This window comes from Quercus suber, unplaced genomic scaffold, assembly GCF_002906115.3.
Source record: "Quercus suber isolate HL8 unplaced genomic scaffold, Cork oak 2.0 scaffold_165, whole genome shotgun sequence".
Lineage (NCBI taxonomy): Eukaryota > Viridiplantae > Streptophyta > Magnoliopsida > Fagales > Fagaceae > Quercus > Quercus suber.
The window spans coordinates 272,983-282,758 of record NW_027069626.1 but is presented as its reverse complement, the minus strand read 5'-3'; the positions used below and the strand labels follow the sequence as shown (position 1 = coordinate 282,758).

Here is a 9,776-nt window from a genome sequence, read left to right as displayed (position 1 = left end):
ATGTGTAGTCAGCTTTAAGGAGGATTTAGGTTTTGTTATTTAGTTTAGTTTGATTCTAAACTCAGTGGATGTTTGACAATTCACTACAACAAAATGTAACTATAGTGACGAATTTTAGTGACGAAAATTTTTTCGTCGCAAAAAAGTATCATATAGTGACGAAATTTATATTTCGTCGCTATTTATAAAAAAAATTAGTAACATTTAGCGACGAAACTTAGATTTCATCACTATAGGTTATGCTGAATTAAGGGCACCAAATGAAAGTGCAGGCGTGAAACCAAATTGATCTATAGCGATGATTTTTTTTTGTTGCTAAAAGTTTTAGTTTTTTGTGACAAAACACTTTCGTCGCTAAAGGTGTTGTTGGTCATGCTATTAGTGACGAAACCCGTTTCGTCGTTGAAGGAGACAATTAGCGACAAAAATATGTCGTCGCTGAAAAGAAAAACAAAAGATTAGTGCGGAGTATTTGTGACGAACTCGGATTTGTCGCTAAAGGCAAGCAATAGTGACAAAACGCAAGTAGTCACTATAGATGTCCTATATATATATATATATATATCACTCATCAGCCCTTTTTTTTTTTTTTCCCTCACTCACATTTAGCCTCTCTCCTTCACATCAATACCCACTCAAGAAACACGATGCTACCGAAGCCATCCTACCCCACCGGCGCAGACCCACCCCTCTGCCGGCGACGTTGACCCACTCTTTAGCGGCCGCCGCCGCAGTCTAGCTCGCCGCCGGTAAGAAGAACTCTCTTCGCTTTTGCTTTATTTTTTATTTTTAGTTTTTTGATAGAATGCTTTTGCTTTATTAGATTTTATTGATTTGTAGGCTAGTTTTTGTAGGTGGAAGCATCTGATGGGTCATCTCCTGACAGCTTATCCAAGAGCTGCTTGAAGTAGTAAAGGTCGCCTGATTGAACGGCGGAAAAGAAGGACTAGTGGGTGACGAATCGTAAAGCCTTTGATGAGTTTGAGACTTCCATTGTTTTGAAGAGTCGAAGGCAAATAGTAAGTAGTAATAGTATTGAGTGATCAATAACTGCAAGAAGTTTCTACCTTTTCATTGATGGAAAGGAAAAAGGTTATTAAGAATTATTCAATGGGAAAAGAAAGACTTTAGAGAAAGTTTTCTTTGTGGGTTTGAAAGGAGAGAGGACTTGGTGTGTGTGTGCGCGTTGAGGACGATGAAAGAAGACGTGTGGGTCAGTGTGTCCTTTTTGTTTGTTTATTGCAACTTGTTGAAAATCAAGCATCCTTTCCTTTGTTTGATTGATTTTATTGTGTTATGTTATTTGGTTGTGGTTTTTGAGATACTATTGTAGATGGGCTTGGTGATCTCTAATATTTTTGATTGAGCTAATTACTCAAAACTATTTGAATGGACATTTAAAAAAAATAATAATCTAGTTTTGGTTGATCAATTTTGTGTTTTGGGCTTGTTTTATTACAAAAAGTTTGGTGCTTTATTCTCGATTGAAGGGTTAAGGTTTTGTGTTGCTAGTTGTGTTTAGGTTATAGAAAGATGAAGTTCTAAATGCATGATGACAATAACATGTGTTATTGAGTTCTCAAATTCTCTGTGTTTCTTGGATAAGCAAATGTAGTTAAGAGAATAAGGGCATGAAGGTACAGAGTTATTGATTTCTGTATTTCGTTTATTATTTTTGTTTTTGTTTGTTTTTTTGTTTTTGTTTTTTTTTTGTGAAGCTACTGACTTGTATCTATTTGTTGAAAAAGGGGTGTGTATTTTTTTTTTTTTGAGACGTTGAGCATTATGCTATGATAGCTAGTAAGTGTATTGAAAAACTCTTTATAAATTAGACTTTTCTTTTGCAGGTTAAATATTCATTATTTGTGATAATTTTGGATTTTTTCTTAAAGGTTCACGCTGGGCTTGAGCATAGTAAGTAAAATTTGTTTAAATACTTAAAAAACTCTATACTTGTGATGTTGATGATTGGTTTTGTGGTAGGTTGTTGTATTGGAGCAAACGGATGGCTTGTATTGTGTTATAAGGTGGTTTAAATTTATATTGGGAGTATTTTATTTTTTGGAATTGTGAATGAATATTGTTGATTTATATGTGATAGATACTATGTAATTGTTTTTAATACTTGTAAGCATTATATATCGTGATATTGATTATTGTTTTTGTGGTGGGTTGTTGTGTTGAAGCAAGCAGGTGTCTTGCATGGAGTTATAAGTGGTTTAAATTCATATTATTGGGAGTGTTTTTATAGCTTTTTTTTTTAATGTGAATTTTATAATGCTTTTTTTTAATAGAAGTGTTCACTGCTCATAAATATAATCTCCATTTCATACACATTAAATTATTATAAGGATTATCTTAAAAACATAATTATAAGAATGAATTTCTTTTAAGTGATCCCAAGGTATTTTGATTTAGAGACTTAAACTAACCTTATTAATCACGAGTCTTGAAAACATGTCCACCAACCTTTTGGAGTTTTTCATAATGCTAAATTGACTTTATATAGAAGCTTTAGAAAAAGAGTATGACTTATGACAATTTGCATCTTTTATTCTATTTTACTTTTTCTAATGTGCTATATGATACACTGTACCTTACATATTGTTAGGTTTAAAGAGTGAATCTTTCAACTTTGTTAGGTAAAAAAACAAATATATATGTCTTAAGAATTAAGGAATTTGTATTGTCCATACATCACATCTATTAAGTTCAAGCTAAGAATTCTAAGTAGTGTGCATTAGGTAGGTGTAGTGGACACACCATTTGTGTAATAATGCCAAAACTTCTATAAATAGATCTCACACATATTCAACAATATCTTGATGGTACTGTTAAAATAAGTTTTCAAAACAATCAACCCTTGAGGATCAATGAAGGAAGACATTTCTTTGCTGGTTCTGAAACTATTTCAAAAAGAGATCAAGATCTCAATGAGTTTTTGCAATTTTTTTTTTGAAAAACCCACTGATTTAAAGCTAAAAGGTGTTTCAAGTGATAAATTCCAAGTTAGCACTATTTTCTATTCTACTAAACTTGAAACTTCTTCTCTATATGGCAGAACTGCTAATGAAGAAGAAGAGGACACTAGATCTGTTAAATATATATATATATATATATACATAATCAAAAGTAAATACTAATTAGGAGTGTTTGATAGAACAAAAAGGCTGAAATATTTAATAATTGGACTATGTTTTTTTTTCTATGTACTGTAGAAGAAATTTAATGGTTTTTGATTGAATGTGAGGACAAGGTTAGTGATTGTTTGAGTTGCTGTGAGGGAATAGCAAGAGACTTAGATTTTTGAAAGTCAAAGACCAAAGTTTAGCCAACAAATCAGACTTGTATGCTTAGCTTGATCATAGTAAGTAAAATATGTTTAAATACCTATAAAATTCTATACTTGTGATGTTTGTGATTGGTTTTGTAGTGGGTTGTTGTGTTGGAGTAAGTGGGTGGCTTGCATGGTGTTTCAAAGTGGTTTAATTCATATTGAGAGTGTTTTTAATTTCTTGCAAATGTGAATAGACATTGTTAATTAGATGTGATGAATAGTACTCTAGATGATTTTAATACTTGTAAATACTTTATATTTGTGATGTTTGTGATTGGTTTTGTGGTGGGTTATTATGTTGGAGCAAGCGGCTAGCTTGCATGGTATTATAAGATGATTTAAATTTATATTAATAGTGTTTGAGTGTGCAATGTATATTTATTTAAGTGTTAATATAGACTTAATCATTTATGAATGTGATAGAACTTTATCTAAGTAGTTTATAGACTTAGATGTTAAAATACATTATGCATAAGTTGTCCTTATTTTACTAAAGTAGCATTCACCTTGTAATTATAGTTAAACATGGATAAAAGTTGGATGACAATGGGTGAGACACCCAATGGCAGATTAAGTCATCTATATGTTGAAGGGGTCAATGCATTTATTAATTTTGCAAGAGTGGTTGTGGACTTAAGTGGCAATATTCCGTGCCCGTGTATTCACTGTGTGAATTGCTATTGACAATCTCTTCATACTATGCGTATCCATTTGCTTCATCGTGGGATTATGCAATCTTACATTAATTGGTATAATCATGGAGAATCTCGTGTATTGAACGAGAACATTCATGATAATGAAATGTCGGATGATGATCATATGGATAATATTGATGCCTTGGTAGGTGACCGAATTAGAAGGGAACTAAGAAATGCAACTGAAGATGAGGAAGTGTGTAATTTTGACAAACTTGAGCAAGATGCAAAGTGTGAGTTGTATTCAGGTTGCACTGATTATAGTATTTTGAGGTTTGTTATTGAAATGTTGAATGTAAAGGTAATGACCACCTTGAGTAATAAGGGACTTGATATTATGCTAGAATTGTTGACAAAGGTTTTACCGAAAGGTAACTTGGTTCCAAGGTCAACTTATGAAGTAAAGAAGATATTACGTGACTTGGGCATGTCATATGAGCATATATATGTATGCAAAAATGATTGTACACTATTTTAGAAGGAAAATGAAAACCTTGATAAATGTCTAGTGTGTGAAGTGCCTAGGTACTAGGATACACGTGCCCAAAGTAAGAAGATTCCTCATAAGATATTACGTTACTTCCCATTGACATTGAGATTGAGGAGATTGTACATGTTAGGCCAAAGAGCTAGGACATGAGGTGGTATATAGACAAACATGTGGACGATGGGATAATGAGGTATCTGGTTGATAGTGAGGAATGGAAGGAGTTAGATTTGCAACATCTTGATTTTGCCCTTGAACCTTATAATGTAAGGTTGTGGTTGGCTATAGATGGATTTAACCCTTTTGAAAATATGAACGACAACTATAGCATATGGTTTGTCATACTTATTTCTTATAACCTACTGCCTTGGTTGGTTATGAAGGAGCCATATTTTATGTTGTCCTTACTTATTCCTGGTCCCCATCAACCGGGAAATGAGATTGATATTTACTTGAAACCATTGGTTGACGAGTTAAAGGAGTTGTGGGAAGAAGGTGTAGAAACTTATGATGCTTATAATAAAGAGCACTTTCAGATGCATGTAACTTTGTTGTGGACAATACATGACTATCCTAGATTTGGTAAGATTGTACATGTTAGGCCAAAGAGCTAGGACATGAGGTGGTATATAGACAAACATGTGGACGATGGGATAATGAGGTATCTGGTTGATAGTGAGGAATGGAAGGAGTTTGATTTACAACATTCTGATTTTGCCCTTGAACCTTATAATGTAAGGTTGTGGTTGGCTATAGATGGATTTAACCCTTTTGAGAATATGAACAACAACTATAGCATGTGGTTTGTCATACTTATTTCTTATAACCTACTGCCTTGGTTGGTTATGAATGAGTCATATTTTATGTTGTCCTTACTTATTCCTTGTCCCCATCAACCGGGAAATGAGATTGATATTTACTTGAAACCATTGGTTGACGAGTTGAAGGAGTTGTGGGAAGAAGGTGTAGAAACTTATGATGCTTATAATAAAGAGCACTTTCAGATGCGTGTAACTTTGTTGTGGACAATACATGACTATCCTAGATTTGGTAACGTGTCTGGGTGGAGGATAAAGGGTTATCATTCTTGTTACTCTTGTAATGATGAACCATATTCAGAAACTTTGGAAAGTAAAATTGGATTCATTAACCATCGAGCTTATTTACCTATGGAACATCGTTGGAGACATAGTCGGTTACATAATGATTTATTGGAGAAATGGAAGAGATCCTTAGAGTTACCGATGAGAAAGATACAAGAGCAGCTAGATAGAATGCCATATATAATTTTAGGAAAGTATCCAAGTAACAAGAAGAGACAACTCATTGGGGAGCCAAATTGGTCAAAGGTAAGTATTTTGTACAAGCTTCCATCCTAGAAAAATAAGAAACTTAAGCATAACATTGATGTCATGCATATGGAGAAGAACAATAGTGAGAGTACTTATGGTACTTTGTTGGACATTGAGGGGAAAAACAAGGACACTAACAAGACACGAATAGACTTGCAAAATATGAACTTTAGATACGTTGCATTTGAAACAATATCCTGATGGATCATATGACAAGCCTCGGGCTTTCTTTTTATTAAGCCTAAATGAAAGGGATGATTTCTTTAACTTTTTGAAATCAGTCAAGTATCTGGATGGCTATGCAGCCAACATATCAAGGCATTTGAATACAAAAAATGATAGATTATTTGGTTTAAAAAGCCACGATTGTCATTTGCTACTACAACGAATTCTTCCAATTGGGTTGTGAGGGTTTGCACATAAAGACATTAGTATTGTATTGTTTGAGTTGGGTTGCTTCTTCCAAGACTTTTACTCAGGGACCTTAAAGTGGAGTGAATTGGAGAAACTAGGAGAACGTATAATTCTTATACTATGCAAGCTTGAGAGGTTTTTTCCTCCAGCATTCTTTGATGTTATGGTCCAACTTGCTGTTCACTTACCTCAAGAAGCAATTCTAGGAGGCTTGGTACAACATCAATGGATGTACCCAATTGAAAGGTAATTAGATCCTGTGATGCATCCATCAATTTCATCTTTTCCATGTGGTATAAAATTACATACTTCAAATTTTTTTTCCTTGTAGGTATCTTGGAAAATTGAAAAGATACATTTCCAACCTAGCTCGAACAGAATGTTCGATTGCAGAGGCTTACATTCTTAAAGAATGTATTAACAACTGGTATTTGTATATTTATGGGATCGAAACTGTGTATAATCGAAGAGAATGAAATGAAAATTTTGGTGGATCTAGTGAAAGATTGATAGTTTTTTCATAAACTGCCTGACCTACAGGTGGTAGGCAGAGTGATGGAAACTTGTCTCGTGCATTGCTTGATACTGCTCATTGGTACTTGCTATACAATAGTTCTGAGTTAGAGTCTTATTTAAAGTATCTGATTTCATATGCATGTATTGTTTGATCAAATTTTGAATATTATCTGCAATGCTTAGCTGAAAATAAATCACCTTATTTTTAATAGTGAACATAAAAGCACATTGCATAATCCTACTAAAGAAGCTATAACTCAAATCCAACAACAAGAGTTTCCCAAGTGGTTTAAAGAACGCATAAGATATTTGAAATTTAATCACATACTAATAAAAATTAAACATTTAAATAGTTTTGACATTGCTTATTACTAATTAATATCACTTGTTGTATGTCATTATAGATGAATAGATTGAAAGTTAATAAGTCATCAGAAGTTACTAAATAGTTATGGTCATTAGCAAATGGTCCTAAGCCATATGGGATGGAGTACATAGTTTGTATGGTCAATGGTGTAAAGTTCCATACAAGGGAATTAGAAAATCATTGCGTAACCCAAAACAGTGATGTATGTACTGAATGGGATTATGAAGGATAAATGCACGACTTCTATGGTCATGTGTGCAAAATTTGGGAATTAAAATATGTGTTTCGCCATAAAGTTGTTTTGTTCTAGTGTAAATGGTACAATATTGGTACTAATGGTCGAAGGAGAACGATAAAAACCGATGCCCATTGCACAAGCATTGATGTTACAAGTCAGTGGTATGAAAATGACCTTTTTATACTTCTTAGTCAAGTGAGACAAGTTTTTTACTTTCAAGATACCAAATTGGATGAACCTTGGAAAATTGTGCAATCCATCTAACATAGGGGAGTGTTTAACGTCCCGGAAGTCAGGGGTAGAGAATCCAATGATAATACAGAAGATATTAACGCATTCCAACAAGAAGCGATTTGTAACGCCCCAAAATCATAAGCAATAAAAGTCTAATTAATCTGAATAATCCATAAAATCTCATTATGAATGTTAGAGCTCTAATCCACTAAAGAAAAAACATTGTCAAAATAATTCTCCAATACAATGTTTAATACCTTAAAATTAATAATAAAATTCTCAGTTCCACAAAATAATTCGTAATTGTTGTCTTCCAAGAAACTCTACTCTAATAATTCTTCTAATGTATCTATAAGGGGAAATAAAAGGGGGGGGGGGGGGGGGTGAGGTAACTCTATAAGTGAAATTCATTAACATTGGGGTGTGAGAACAAACCTTTCAAATAAATAATTCTTACAACAAATTCATAACTTATAACTTATCAATATTTTATCATTAAATATTTCATATAAAAGAAAATATATTTTTATTGTGAGCCATTATAATACATATATCAATACCATCATTTAAACATTTTCCTAGACTTTTCTCGTGGTCAACATTTACGCCCCGTTGACAGAGTTGTGCTATCCCTTTATTGGGATTGGAACCTCCTTTTCATCCCATTTCTTAAGGATGACTCCTTTGGAATCTAAAGGTGCGCTCCCTTGCTAAGGAGCTTCCTTTTTGGATCCTCAATAGTATACTCCCTTGCTAAGGATCTAATCAAATGTGCACTGTCCCCTTGTCTTGGACCATTCCTTGCTAAAGACTAGCTGCAGTATGATTATCCTTTACTAAGGATTAACTACAATACTGAGCTTTTAATCGCGACTTGCCATAGGTTTTCAAATCACATTTCAAGATGCTCACAAAAATAATCCATTCATAATTCTTAAAAATATAAGGGTATATTCACACATACATACAAATTTAAATAAATTTAGGTTGTCCCACAAGTTTTTCATAAAACGAATAGTCAATGTGCACATCAAATATTTATAAAATATCAATTTATATATAGAATATTAACATATTTCTTTGAAATAGAATAGTTTAATAATCAACACTGTTTTGGGAAAACCCCCAAAATTAGTAAACACCACTTACCTCTTAGTTGCAAAAATAAAAGAAATCAACCATCCTTGAGTCACAATGAATCAGTAGAATTAGAGCCTAGCAACACCAAAAATAGGTCCATCAATACACGAATTTCCCACTAAAATCTATTTTCATACTTAGACAATATAATCTTAGACAACACTGATATTTCCAAAATTTTACATTTATTTACGTAACTCTCCAGTTCACTTTCAGCTTTAATCTAATTGTTCTATTTCACATATTTTTACTATCCATTAATAGGCATGTTGTACTGCAACTCTATAAAACTCTAGCATTTCACTTTAGGTCTAACCATCATATATTCTACTATTCCTTAGAAGCCACATGATATATATACCTATCTGATCAACCTAATATTTATATTTATTAATCAAAAGTAGAAGCCACATTTTATAGTATTCTTAATCTATCAATCTGGTTGCCTATATTTTTCCCTTGATGCCGTTGGACAAGTACTTGGACCATAACAAAAGTGCAATGGTTTGACAGTCAACAATTGAGGCTATATGCGAATACATATTAACAGCAAGCACCCTTTTCCATTTCACTTGGTGACAACGTGAATTGATAAATCCAAGCCTATTACTCCATTAGGCACAAATTCAAAGCCTGTGGCCCTTTCTTGACATATTGACCATTCCTTATCTAATATAATACAATTATAGGAGCCCTTTTCTATTAGTATAATGATAGTCTAGGCTCATGACAATTGCTAGTTATTGACTATTCAAACTTCTTAAATTTAGAGCAAGACAAATCATACCTGAACTACTTGTGCATAGCCGTAAAGAAGAAAAGAAACAGTTCAATAGTGTGTTGCAGCTAGAAACAAAAAGGAACTTTCTTATGTACATACACGTGTAACTTAAAAGGTAAAAGGTTAGGGTTATCAAGGCCCATATTTTTACTTATTCCACCTCACTTGGGCTTCATATCCCATAGCATTTATCTTTTTTTTTTATATCTTAGACC

The 9,776-nt window shown here is 33.1% G+C and overlaps 1 long non-coding RNA gene across 2 annotated transcripts; it reads left to right on the top strand.

Annotated features, from left to right (window-relative positions):
- The first annotated feature begins 588 nt into the window (after positions 1 to 588).
- LOC136069364 (uncharacterized) lies at positions 589 to 2,100 on the top strand. 2 transcript variants are annotated; one of them, XR_010630606.1, is made up of 4 exons: positions 589 to 749; positions 855 to 1,019; positions 1,848 to 1,914; positions 1,984 to 2,100. It is a non-coding gene; the product is annotated as an uncharacterized LOC136069364 (long non-coding RNA). The 2 variants fall into 2 exon arrangements; XR_010630605.1 differs by having other exon boundaries at positions 1,848 to 2,100.
- The last annotated feature ends 7,676 nt before the right edge of the window (positions 2,101 to 9,776 follow it).